This window comes from Pezoporus occidentalis, unplaced genomic scaffold (assembly GCF_034315485.1).
Source record: "Pezoporus occidentalis ecotype Australia unplaced genomic scaffold, CSIRO_AGI_Poc_V1 ctg36, whole genome shotgun sequence".
Taxonomy (NCBI): Eukaryota; Metazoa; Chordata; class Aves; order Psittaciformes; family Psittacidae; genus Pezoporus; species Pezoporus occidentalis.
In genome coordinates, this window is record NW_026915591.1 from 2,236,423 (window position 1) to 2,248,556 (window position 12,134).

Consider the following 12,134-nt stretch of genomic DNA (forward strand, 5'->3'; position numbering starts at 1 on the left):
ACCACAGACCCTTCTGCATTCAGGATCAGGCTCAGCATTTACAGCCAGTTAGAGAAAAAGCAGCACAAAGAAAACTTAACTCATTAAAACACTAATTACAGTCAAGTGTGCTGCTATTCCGAGACAAAAATGAATTGTCCTAAGCCAGTCATTTTCAAAATGCTCAGCTGTCATTGCCAAGTCTGTCCTTGTCACCCTTGTCACGTCTATATTCTCTCTGATGAATATACTATCTATCTCCAAGGCAACTGAGTCAAAGGGAAGGAAGGACTTCCTTTACATCCAGTGCAAACATAGCCCATGTGTGGGCATTCCTAATGCGGTCATAATAGAATATATATATATATATCACTGAAAGTTGACCACCTACAGATAGATTCACACATCAGAAGCCAGAAGAGCTGAATTGTAGCTACAAACCCGAAAAAGAAAAATCACTGTATGTAGCTGTATTTAAATGCTGATAACCAGTAACTTGGTAACTAAATGTTAAAATCAGTATATAATTCAAAAAAGTGTCAAATTAAATATTTTGGGAGCAACTTGCAATGTTATTGCACTTTTGTACTTCTCTATCACCCATAAACTGTGGGTTTTAAGCACTAAAGTAGAATATTTCAGACCCACTTTTCTACAGCACAAATCACTGTGCAAAGCAGAAGGCAGTAAAAACTTGAGCAACCTTAAAATGTTTAAAATTGTGGCCTTTAATTCAACTTCATATCAAAAAGTCAACCATAAAACCTGTTTTCTAGAAAGAAATAACCCATTTTAACAGCTCCTAAAGCAAGTAGGAGTAAAAAAAATAATTTAAAAAATCACTTTTTTTTTCAAGAAAACAACACATGAGAAAAATATGAGTCAAATAAGTCAAATACTGTCCTCTTTCACAGGTAGCCCAAAGAGTGTTGTTATCTGATCAGATTTTTGTCTGTTACATCTGTTCAGATGTCGTAACACCTTACCTAGAAGCTTTCTATGGACAAGAAAGTATCTGCCTCTTCCAGTGGGCAAAGAAGTTGCTCTTCAACAATCAACCTGACAGGGGCAATGGGTTTTTTCAGGTGAGGTCAAAGGCTTTAATCCTACTGAGCTTTTTCATTGCATTGAAACATGATTAATTTTATGTAAAAAGTTTTGTTTATTCAGGCCAGAACCATCCTATGAATATAGTAAAGTAGGTCAGGGAGAGAGAAAAAAAAAACCAGCATTCTAGCATTTCATGTAGCTGCTAGATCATTATGAACTCAGGCTAAAATGGACAGAAAGAAAAAATGTGCATAAATCAGATCACTTCAGAGGGGAAAATTACATAGTTTAAACAATCAGAAGATTTTCCTTTACTACCTTGTGGTCTTCTAAGGTCCCTACCCCGCCCCTAAGTCTGCATGAGGCATGCAAGCAGCCACCTGAGGCCAGAGAGCTCCCTGGGGGATAATGGCACCTCTCACAACAGCCCTCATACCAGCTTAAACACTCACAGGATTTCGGGCTTGTGCAAGCCCAGGGATAGCAGAAATATGACCACACAGAGCCAAGCAGCTCTGACACCGAATTACACTGACCAAGGGTTTAAAGACACCCTTTTGTAAGAGACAAGTAAATATGACTTGTCTCAAAATAAAAACAAAACCCTAACATTCATCATGACTAATAGCACCTCCCAAACAGCACTGCCCTGTTTTTCCAGCCTTCCCACAATATCTGTACTGTTTACGTTCCCCAGTTTGCAGGTTGTCCTTGTTTTGAATTAGACTGTTGCCCTTTTTTTTTTACATAAATATCTGGATTTCACTGTTTCCTTCTCTCTCCTAAACCTGTACTGGCTTCTGACTACTGATGTCAGAATTAACTTTGCTCTTCTCGCCTCTTGCTTTTGCCTGTCTCTTCTCCTGCACTAATTATGTGCCTGAGATATGCGATGATAGGTGCAGCACACATGACTAGGGTTGCAGGAGGAATCCTACATGAAACACATCCCTGGCAAGTAACGGTATTTGTTCATACTGTATAATGCTTCAGAAATAGCATGAGCCACATCTGCATGAGCAAAGCCTTTCAAAATCAAGTATTAGGTTCTTAGATACATATCTGCCTCCAGCTGCATGTGCGCTTATTTACTTTTTGCTTTAAAGCGCTGATAGCCAGCGAGGCAAAGCCAACAGACCTGTAGGACTTTGACAGGCTTTGGATCAGCTGATATATTTGTTCAGCAATTCTGGGATGCAAGTCACTCTCAGGTGAGCTGCAGGTGTACTGGTAACAGCTAGTTTACAGGCTCGTTAATCACATTTCACCAGGTTATAGTGCAATCTTTGCTTTTGACCCCATTGCTGGAGCATCATCTTTTCCCTTATATTACTCTTTGGTATTTTCATGACATTTTGGCAGCTATAAAACTTTCCACTTGTAATCATCAATTTGCTGAACATCTCCCATGTCATAGCTTGTGAATTTATACATTTGCATGTTCTAAGGTTAATTCCCAGATTGAAATTAGACATTTCACTTAACCTGAAACACTATTACTAGTGTTGAGCAGTTTCATCAGGAGAACTTCTGAGGTTTTACTAGCATCTGTTAGATACATTCATTCTCTATCTATGAGAGTTATCATTGTGTTTCTGCCTCTTACGTTCCACATAAAAAGAAATAACTGTCTATTCCCTAGCACCAATATGAATCTCTGGCCAAAGAGCAAATTAGCATGCAAAGAAGTATCAGGGAGATACAGCTAGGGAAAGAATCAGATGAAGTTGAGGAAACACTGATGATGGGTTGAAGAAACAATCTTTCCTGTGAGTCATTCTGGTTTGTATTAAAATAGCAAAGTAGATACCAGCTAAGAGATAATATAAGTAAAACATGAATGCAATTATTAAAAAAAAGAAATAAACCCAAAACATTGCAAATCTCAGTACAGAGTGTCGTGTAAGTACTGAGTTAAGTCTCTGAAAATATTAAGCAAAAGGCTGTTTCCTTTGGCACTGACTCCTTCATGGTCAAAGCATTTCTCAAAGAAACCTTCTATCTATACCTTTGTAGTAAATAACTTATATTTTGCTCCTCACTGTTAGACTACTCCACTGCTTTAGGGGCTCCCCTTCCAATGGGGATGGCATAATTTAACTGCAAAGTTAATTTGAACATCTACACACAGATAACTTAAACACAGCTTTGTTTCTATGAAACACATTGCACGCAGTCTCTGTGGATAAGGACCTCCGTATTGCACTAGCTCTGTGTGTGTGTGTCAAGGTACTTCATAACCAGGGGGTTAACAGTGGGGACTGCAGAGCATTATTCAAAGTACCTTCCACTCAGCTCTGAACACATCTGCCTCTGATCACATGTGTATCTGCAATTAGTGCCTCATCTTAACATCTCAATAAGCAGTTCAAGCATTCAGAAACAAACATCAGTGGGTCTAACAGCTGCTTTAATTCATTTTATAAATAAGCAATTGAGAATTTTGCTCCAGGTGGCTGTTCGTGTAGCCCATTCCGTAAACGGCGTTCTCTGCAGAGTAAGGCACGATGCGATATGAATGCAGCCTTTCATAATAGAGCGACTGGGAACAGCACTCCTGTACCATAAACTTCAGCCGTTTTCGTGCATCAGAGTAAGCTGTCCTACAACACGAAGCCTCCTTAAAGTATTCATAGCTCTCCCTCTCTGTCTCTAGGTGAATCTTCCTCAACAGATTGTTAATTAATACAGACCTACGGAGGTAGGTTTCAGGGTCATCCAGGAATCGGAGTTTCTGGAGAGAAAGTTTTAAAATACAAGTCCGGTCCTCAGGTAGTATCACGTGCTGGGGAGTAAAGAGCAAGCAAATGGATCTTTAGGATTGAGAAATGAAAAAGGGGGAGGGTGGGGTCTGGAATGAGAGAGAGATACTCACTTCTGGACAATACTCATGGTAATCTTGATGTAAATGTTCTTCTTCTGCATATTTTCTCTTAAAGTAGGCTACTTTCGACGTCGTTAATGTCTTTGGTAGGCCCCGATCAGATCAGCTCTGCACAAAACAAGAAGAAAAAGAGCTTGGTAAAGTTTGCTGCCACGGTGTTTGTAACATCATGGTCTAGGGTGCGTAGGGGAAGGAGAGGTCCAGAGGTGGGTTGCAGACAGGATAACACTCAGCCTTGACATGCAGCACTCAACCCACTGGAAAAATAGAGAGGCTGACAAATGTGAAGGCATTTCTGAGCCACTACCCTGAGGCTTGCCATCACAGCAAGCCCTGCTTCGCAGTGACAACCACAGTGCTGGCACACACTGCCATTGTTGGGCAGGGTCTCCAGGTTCTACAACCGAGTGGGCTACCCCTGGCCAGCCTCAGCCTCGCAGAGAAATGCCCAAGCCAGGAAGATCTCCATGAGCTGCAGGAGGGGCCTGGATGGGGCCACACGTCTGCAGAGCATGCTGAGGTGTGCGTGGGACAAGGGGTGGGTTTTAATTTTTACGCACCACACACAGAGCTCCATGGCTTCCCTAGAAAACCAATACAGAGAGTATTCACTAGATGGTAGTGTCGTCCCAGAGAAGTAGGAAAGCCTTAATCTCGGTGGGAGGGTGATGGAGCTGATTTTTCTCTGGGGTGCATCAGTTTTTCAGGGCACAGAGAACAGAAGCCCAGCCCTTGGGCTAAGAGAAGGAACTATTGGGCTTTTTTCCTGTGATGAGAGCCCAGTGGAGGTCTGCTCTGAGCTCGCTCACCTCTGTGAAATGGTGAGCAATGCAGGTGGCATCATCACCTCCCGAACAATCTTTTGTAAGAAAATTCTGTTGTTTGCTTTTAAATGCACTATGGTTTTGTTGGCTTTTGATTGTTTGTTTTGTTGTGGGTTTTGTTTTGTTTTTTATTTACTATGCTGATGTTTAAAGGCACCTTTTAGAATAACTCAAAGTCAGGTCCTATGGGATATGCTTTCTTCCCCAAATTGAGATCTCCTTAGGGGCCATTTGAAACTTAGGTTTTCTGAGGAAATAAAGGACTTGGGTTTGGGCTATTTCTCTGCCATAATAGAAAGGCAAAAATATATTGCATAGCCAAAACACAGACCTCATGTCCCTGGAAGTATCCTGCCATGGAGCTTGGAGGGCTCCTTGAGTCTTACCAGCAGGTGGAAGTGAAAAGATACCCACACAACTATTTCAGGGACTGGTGGCGTCTCTCCTTTACTGGTAGGAAGGAGTAATGTGCCCTCCCTTCCTTCTGTACATCAAAAACTCTTAAGAAGGGACTGAAGAAGAAATCTCTTCGTAGGAGAATCTTCTTCTATTTTCTCCCTGAATTTCAGGGAGGTGTGGAGGTTTCCCATAAAGGATGCTACAAATCTGGGCAGAAAACTCTTTGACTGGTGGTTTAACGCCTTATTTGGAGGCAAGACACCCAGCCCTGCTCTGGAGTCCAGCCCAACATAGATTGCTTGAAACAGCAGCATTTCTCCAGGAGAGGGACCATTGCTCTTGCAGTGGGACAACGCTACATTTCAGTCGACCTGGATCATAGCACACACCAGAGGTGCTCTCTGCACAGACCTCAGCTCAAGGTTACAGGTACAGCTGACATTTTCTCCACTCTGTTAGCACTGAATTGCTGCAAACACTGGTTTAAATTCATAGGCAGCAACCTTCACTGCTTGTAAGTTTTATTCTAGTACTTAATTTTCACCAGAGCCTGGACATCCTGAACATTTAATTACTCTGATATTAGCTTCTCCTACGTGAAAATCTGACTGCTGTGTTATCTGAGAGCAATCACAAATGCATTTATCCTCCCAGCACCATGGCACAGGAGAACATTACAGTTTTCCTTACACTACTCTGCAGAAGACGAAGGTATAGAAGATGAAGTGACATTCCTGCAGCCACCCAGGCTGTCAGGGCTCTGAAAGGAGCCAAACCCAGTGTATAGGTTGATGAGCCAACCATGGGCCCATCCTTCCCCTTCAAACCAAGCCTCTAAATGCTAAAGTTTGCTCCCTAGTGGTTTTCAGTGAAAAGGCTGGAAGTACAGACCCAGCACTGCGTATGTGCGAGCAGAAAATCAGCCCAAGTGCAGGGGCAAGACAGACAACCACAGCATGCAGAGCATCACAGCTCTGTGGTGCTGTCCCTCAGCTCTGCCAGCTCTATGCAAACCTTTCCTTTGCTGCTCCTGGCCACTGGAATTCCTTTCCCTGCCCCAGAAATGGAGGGTGATAGTGGGACTTTCAGCATCCCCTGAGCAGGGGTGGTCCTGAAGACACCAGCAAAGAGCAGGGAGCCAGGACAACACAAGGAGCCACTAGAGTGCTGACACCCTGATTTCTCAGATGGAGGGCTGTGTTGGAGCACATGCCACAGGCTGGGAACTGATGCTGGCTGGTGGAAGCAGATGGTAAGAACAGTATTTTGCAGAGGGACACATATGAACACCCCGGCAGTGGGTTCATCGAGCATCCAACTGGCACCCCCTTTTCCCATCAGTGCCAGCCTGGGACGTATCCCTCAGGAGCAAAGTGGTTGGCTATATTTAAATTCCTAAAGACTTACACCAGACAAAGTGGCAAAGTTAAAACAAGCCCACATAACCTGGTTTAGTAGCAAGGAAGGGAAACAACCAGCAAATGAGGACCAAGAGCATCTCTGGGCTAGAAGGCTGGTTTTAAACATGTGCCCGCTTGTAAGTAAAAGGCTACACTCTAAAAACAAATTAGCCACAAACTGCTCGCCACCAGGATTGCTGTCAGCAAATTCCAGCAATTCCAAATCTGCAGGGCTTGGGGCACTCACTTCCCCAGCCCAGCAGCTCCTACAGGTTGTCACAGGTGGTGGTTCCACCTCCTCTCTCTGGTAGGGAAGGGGTGCTGCCTGCATGTCTGTAGCAACAGGATGAGAAAGTGACCTGAAGGCAAACAAGTCCCATCACAGGGCTGCTACACAGAAGCTCAAGCTCTGTTCTTGTGCTCAGTGTAGCTGCCATCCTATTCCCACTGTCATCTTTTGCGGCTGCTGGTGATGTCCACACATCTGTCTGCATGTGCAGGGGAATGATAGCTTGAGCTGTATGCCCTTGCACTGTGCCCTCGACACCAACACTGATGTTAAAGTATACAAGGGGCATCACTCCCTGCAGGAGACTTGTGGGGAACAAGCCTTTCTCTAACAGTTATCTTCAAAGTCAGAGCAGACTGGCTCTGTGCTGCTCAGCTGGAGTTACAGGCACACAAGGCTGTAGTAATGCCGCAGTGAATCAGACCCTTAGTGTTTTGTTTAAATATAAACATATTGAATCAGTGCTTTTTGTGTAGAAGGCTATTCTCACAAGCCAAGTGTTTTGACAGTTACAGCAAGGTGGTATGAGTCACTGCCTCTGCCTCAGTCAAGCTCAGAGACAGATACATCTTAATCACATTACATTTTTTCAGCACTACACCACAAGTCAAGGCACAGGGCCAAATATCCCCATGGGGACTAACCAGCGTAGCACTGAGTCCAGGGAGTGCAGTTTGTCCTTCCAGCCTGGATGTACCTCTCAAAAGCACATTCAGCATCCCACCAGCGTTCTCCTGTGAGCCCTCTGCCAGTCACTAAGGACTCCGTAAAACTGGCAAAGGGAGGTAGCACTGTCAGGGCTCAGGAGCCACAGGGCAGGCACTGCCTGCTCATGCTGGCCAGTGTTTACACCCTGCCGATGCGAGCCTGCTCTGAATTCATTGCACATCGGAGGACAGCGGCTGTAGCTGCCATTAACACTAATTGAAGTTTGAAACATAAATCCCATGCGCGGCAGTGAGGGAATAGATGTGTCTGTCTCAAGCCCGGATCTCTCAAATGCAGTTTCATGAGGGTTTTAATTGTACTTTCAGTAGAGTAAAATATGCCTGCTCCTATTTATTTCTACAGGAATAATTACAGTACTGTATGCGTGGTACCCACAGAGTTATCAGGCATGTTTGGACAGAGGGTTATCTTATCTAAATTGGACTGTAAATAGATTTATAACATGGCAACTTCAGAGTTGAACTGTAAATTGCAAGAAGTACTCTTCATCTGGTCCCTGTGCTCCTGCATCACCCCAGTGACAGGAGCCCCTCTTTGGCATGAATTAGTGCCAGGTGATTTCCACAGGGCTGTAAGATAGCTCAGACAGGAGGCAAGACAGAATTTAACAAATGATTGAACAGCCAAGGAAAAAAACAAACACAAAGCTTGTTCTTTTCCATCCCAAGCAACAGAAAGGGATCTGGAAGCCCCAGGTCTGCACAGCAGCTCTGCCCCAGATCTCATGCATGAGACCCTGGGAATGGTCCTATACTTGCCTCTCTTCAGGAAGAAAATCATCCCTGCCTGCTCAGTGCTGCAGTGAAAGGGGTTGTACAAGCTGGTACTATTGGCTTGTTGATGCAGACATCTGCAGGGGGTAAGCACAGACCTTCCAACACTGCGCGCGGAAGGTGGTGAGTCAAATGTGCTGGTGCCCTGCAGGGTTTCCTATCGCAGTGTAAAGGAGAATAATCAATATGCAAGCTAAAGCTGGCTCAGATAGAAACCATTTCTGAACACCTCTTGCATGCACAAATAGAGAACCTTAGGCTTCTAAGCACACAGAAATTGTCATTTGTTATCAGCAGGAGACGTGACTTTGGCATGGCAAGACTTATCATCATGTCCTTCCTACTGCTGTCAAACTGCAGTGATAAATTCCCCCATCTCTAACCTTAGCAGCACTTGCAATTAGAGGGTACTCAGCCGAAACCTTCCTCTATTTCATATGCTACGCTTCTGTATTTCCCATCTTCTGGGGCAGGAAAAGCAGCTGGTCCCACTGTGGGACTCCCAATTGATAATGCAAAGCTACCAGACCACAGGCAGGTAAGCATGTGGATTGAAAACACATGTCAGCCCCAGGACTTCACACAGACTGCCAATCGATTTCTGTCCTTCCAGAGTATCAAGTCTTATTCCTCACTCAGGCAGAGAAAGCCCCCTTTAATTGACCCTCACAAAGCTGGGGACCCACAGCTGCGCTGTTGTCTGCTGGCTGGAGCTGCAGGGTTTGCACTTTAAAACTGCCTTTCTTTTAGTTTCCTAATTGCTTTGCAGATATACCTTAACTGCAGATTCTCCCTGGGCACACATGTGTGTAAGGCACAAAGACCTGAATAGCTCTCATGAGTGCACAAAGACATGAGACTTAATGACTGACTGTTCCTGTCTTGCTCCCTGTAGTCCTGCTGCTTTTATCAATAGAATAAATTCATGTTTCCAGCTTTGCCCCCTTTCCACACTGATCCAAGTAATACCCCTCACTGATGGCAAGCCTGACCACCTGAAGTCTGCAAACTTGTTAGCTATCTGAGGATGAGAAGTCAATCTGCAAAGGGATAACCTCAGCAGTTCTGGTAAGATTTCCTCCTCACACAGGCTCAGTGAGCATTTTTGGCAACACAGCTCTGCTGAGTGGTTACCTGTCATGGTGGGTCAAGGAGAAACACACATGGTTCAGGTGGCAAAGTCAGAACATACACAGCAAGTAACTGGACCACAAGAGACAAAAGTGCTATTTCAGCAGTCCTGAGGGGAGAAAATAAGGGTTCTGATGTCACATCCAATTCTCTAACTTTGACCTTGCTTCCTGGACTCTATTTCAAACATCAGAAAAGCAAAATAAACCATTAAGAAAAATCATTTCAGTCTCTCAGAGCTATAACTGTAATCCTCTCAGAGTAAATGCCACAAAAAATACAGCTTGCTCCTCTAAATATCCGGAAGTTTCCTGAGCCAGAACAAGATTACTGCCCTCAACACTACCCCTTAAAGTGGCACATTATTTTCTCCATAACTCTTTTCAGCCTCGGAGGAAGGCTAAAGGGTTTCTATTAAAACCACACCATTATTTTGAGTAGTAGCATTAATTTTCTATCATACACACCGCACTGCCGGTAGAGTAATACAGGTCTGGGGAAAGTCAGATTGCCATTTTCATTTAACAGAATTATTGCAGCATGCATGTTTCAGTGTTTGCCTTATGTATGGTACTGTTTCTAGGCTGCAAGTAGATGCATCAGCATCTGGCTAATGCATTCCCTTCTGGGGGGAGAGTTTGGCACACTGTAGTAAGAATATTTCCCACTCCGGGGGACAAACAATCACAGATATGCACATGCATGTCCAAACTCTGCACTTTTACATGTGTATGCAGAGGCACTCACACTTTTTATGAATATGAATGTAAATAAGCAGGTCTAAATCCTGCAAGAGGAAAAGAAAAAGAGAGCACATACGTTGCATCTCACAGCTATAAGACAACTGTATTTAGATAGTTACCTCATCCTAGAGGTTGGTACTTCATTAACAGGCAAAGAAAGAGTAGGTATGGTTACTTTTCAGAGTTCAGCTTTGACTGTAAAAAGATGACTCCGATTAAAATGACCTTCTGTAGAGCATGCCAGCATCTGGCAGAGCAGTAGGCACCTCTGCCCACAGCCAGCAGAGCTGCAGGACGAGCAGCTAGCCTCCCTCTCAGCTCTTTGCCCTCTTCCACAATGCACCAAAGGCGAGAGCTCACAAATACAAAACTTACTCCGCACCAACAGCCACCTGCTAAAGCTGTTTGGGCAGATCCCGCCTGCAAAGCCCCGCGGACAACCCCACGGCTGCTGCCACTGGCACAGCAACGACAACTCAACGGCACTCACCCAGCGAGCCCCGGCTCCAGAGGGGGGCTGCTCCCCGTCCGGCTCTCGCTGCCGGGAGCGCTGCTGCTCCTGGAGGAGGTGGTGGCGGTGGCGGTGGTGGCGGTGGTGGCGGTGGCAGCTCCTGCGGGTCCCTGCAGCTCGCGGAGGTGGGTGCCCAGATGTGCCCCGCGCGGATTGGTCCAGCGGGAGCAGATGTTGCCCGGTTGCTAGGAGAGTTGCTGGGAGCGTTGCTAGGAGACCGTGACGCTCTCTCCATCACTGGCGCGACTCGAGGCCGCGGGGAGGGAGGAAAAAAGGGAGGGGGAGGTCCCTCCAGAGGGACGCGCAGCGCCGGGTGAGCCGGAGGATGGAGCAGATGCCGCGGCTTGGAGCTGGAAAGGCGGTGAGGAGCTGCCTGGGGCGTTGCGGCAGGGGATGGGGTGTGAAACGCCAGAGCTGCTGGGGGTACAGCCCGGCAGTACAACCTCGCCTCCCCTCGGGGCAGGCGGAAGGACGTAGGGAGTGTATCAGCAGCCGCAGGGGTGCCAGGTGTCAGCTGCAGCACGGAGAGAGGGGGAGAGCTCTGCGCTTCAGGGGAGACTGGGAGAACCATAATCCTGTGCCTGAAACTGCTGGTAGCAAGAGCAGAGAGCCCAGCTTGTCTGCTTTTTCTGGGTCACACTCCTCCCTTTTGACTTAGTTGCTCCTTCCTTCCTCCATGTCCACGACCACATCTTGGCACACAATTTTTTCCCCTGAGCCTTTGGGATGTTCCACCACATGCCATGGGCCTCACCCAGGCACATGCACCTGTGATCCCAAAGAGGCACCACAGCATTCTAAAATCCAATAGGCAGGAATTGGGATTACTGCAGGAAGAGAAGCCACACAGCAAAACAATCCAAACCTCCTGCTCTCCCAAACCAAACAGCTTACTGTGGGGGGGGGGGCAACTCCTGCATCTAAGGTACCCGGGGGATTATACTACTGAGCACCCTCCTTATGGAAATAGGTGAGATATCAGACTCAGCCTACCCTCATAACCAAGGGTCCAGCCAGCAAAGCTCAGGAAAAGTTTAAAAGCAGTAAGTAAAATAGTACCTGTGCAAGGTAGCATGCCCAGAGAGGAAATCCCTTTTCCAAAGATCCTAACTCTGTAGGCAGATACTGGCAGATAGAAGAGTGTTTAGAAATAATATTTTTTCAATTATTATTAAAAAAGTTTCTCCAGGCAGCAGTAGGGGTCTTCCCTGGAAGAAGAGTGCCACTTGTGACTTGGGAAAAGTGGTTGGGCAAGACAAACTTTTCTGGAAAGCCAGATTGGTGCTAGTGGCTGCACTGAAGTTACCACCACAACACTAACCTAGATCAGCCCCAGACACTCAGCCTGGGCTTTGCTCAGCACCTTTCTCCAAGATAAAACTTCCTTAAGCAAAAAATTCCTTTTGTGCCTCCCAGCTGTGA

At 45.8% G+C, this 12,134-nt stretch overlaps 1 long non-coding RNA gene across 1 annotated transcript; it reads right to left on the reverse strand.

The window, feature by feature from the left end:
• Positions 1-3,421: 3,421 nt before the first annotated feature.
• Positions 3,422-11,052, reverse strand: LOC134169858 (uncharacterized). Its single transcript, XR_009967031.1, has 3 exons — positions 10,692-11,052; positions 3,905-4,021; positions 3,422-3,814 (listed from the first exon to the last, which is right to left on the reverse strand). It is a non-coding gene; the product is annotated as an uncharacterized LOC134169858 (long non-coding RNA).
• Positions 11,053-12,134: the final 1,082 nt, after the last annotated feature.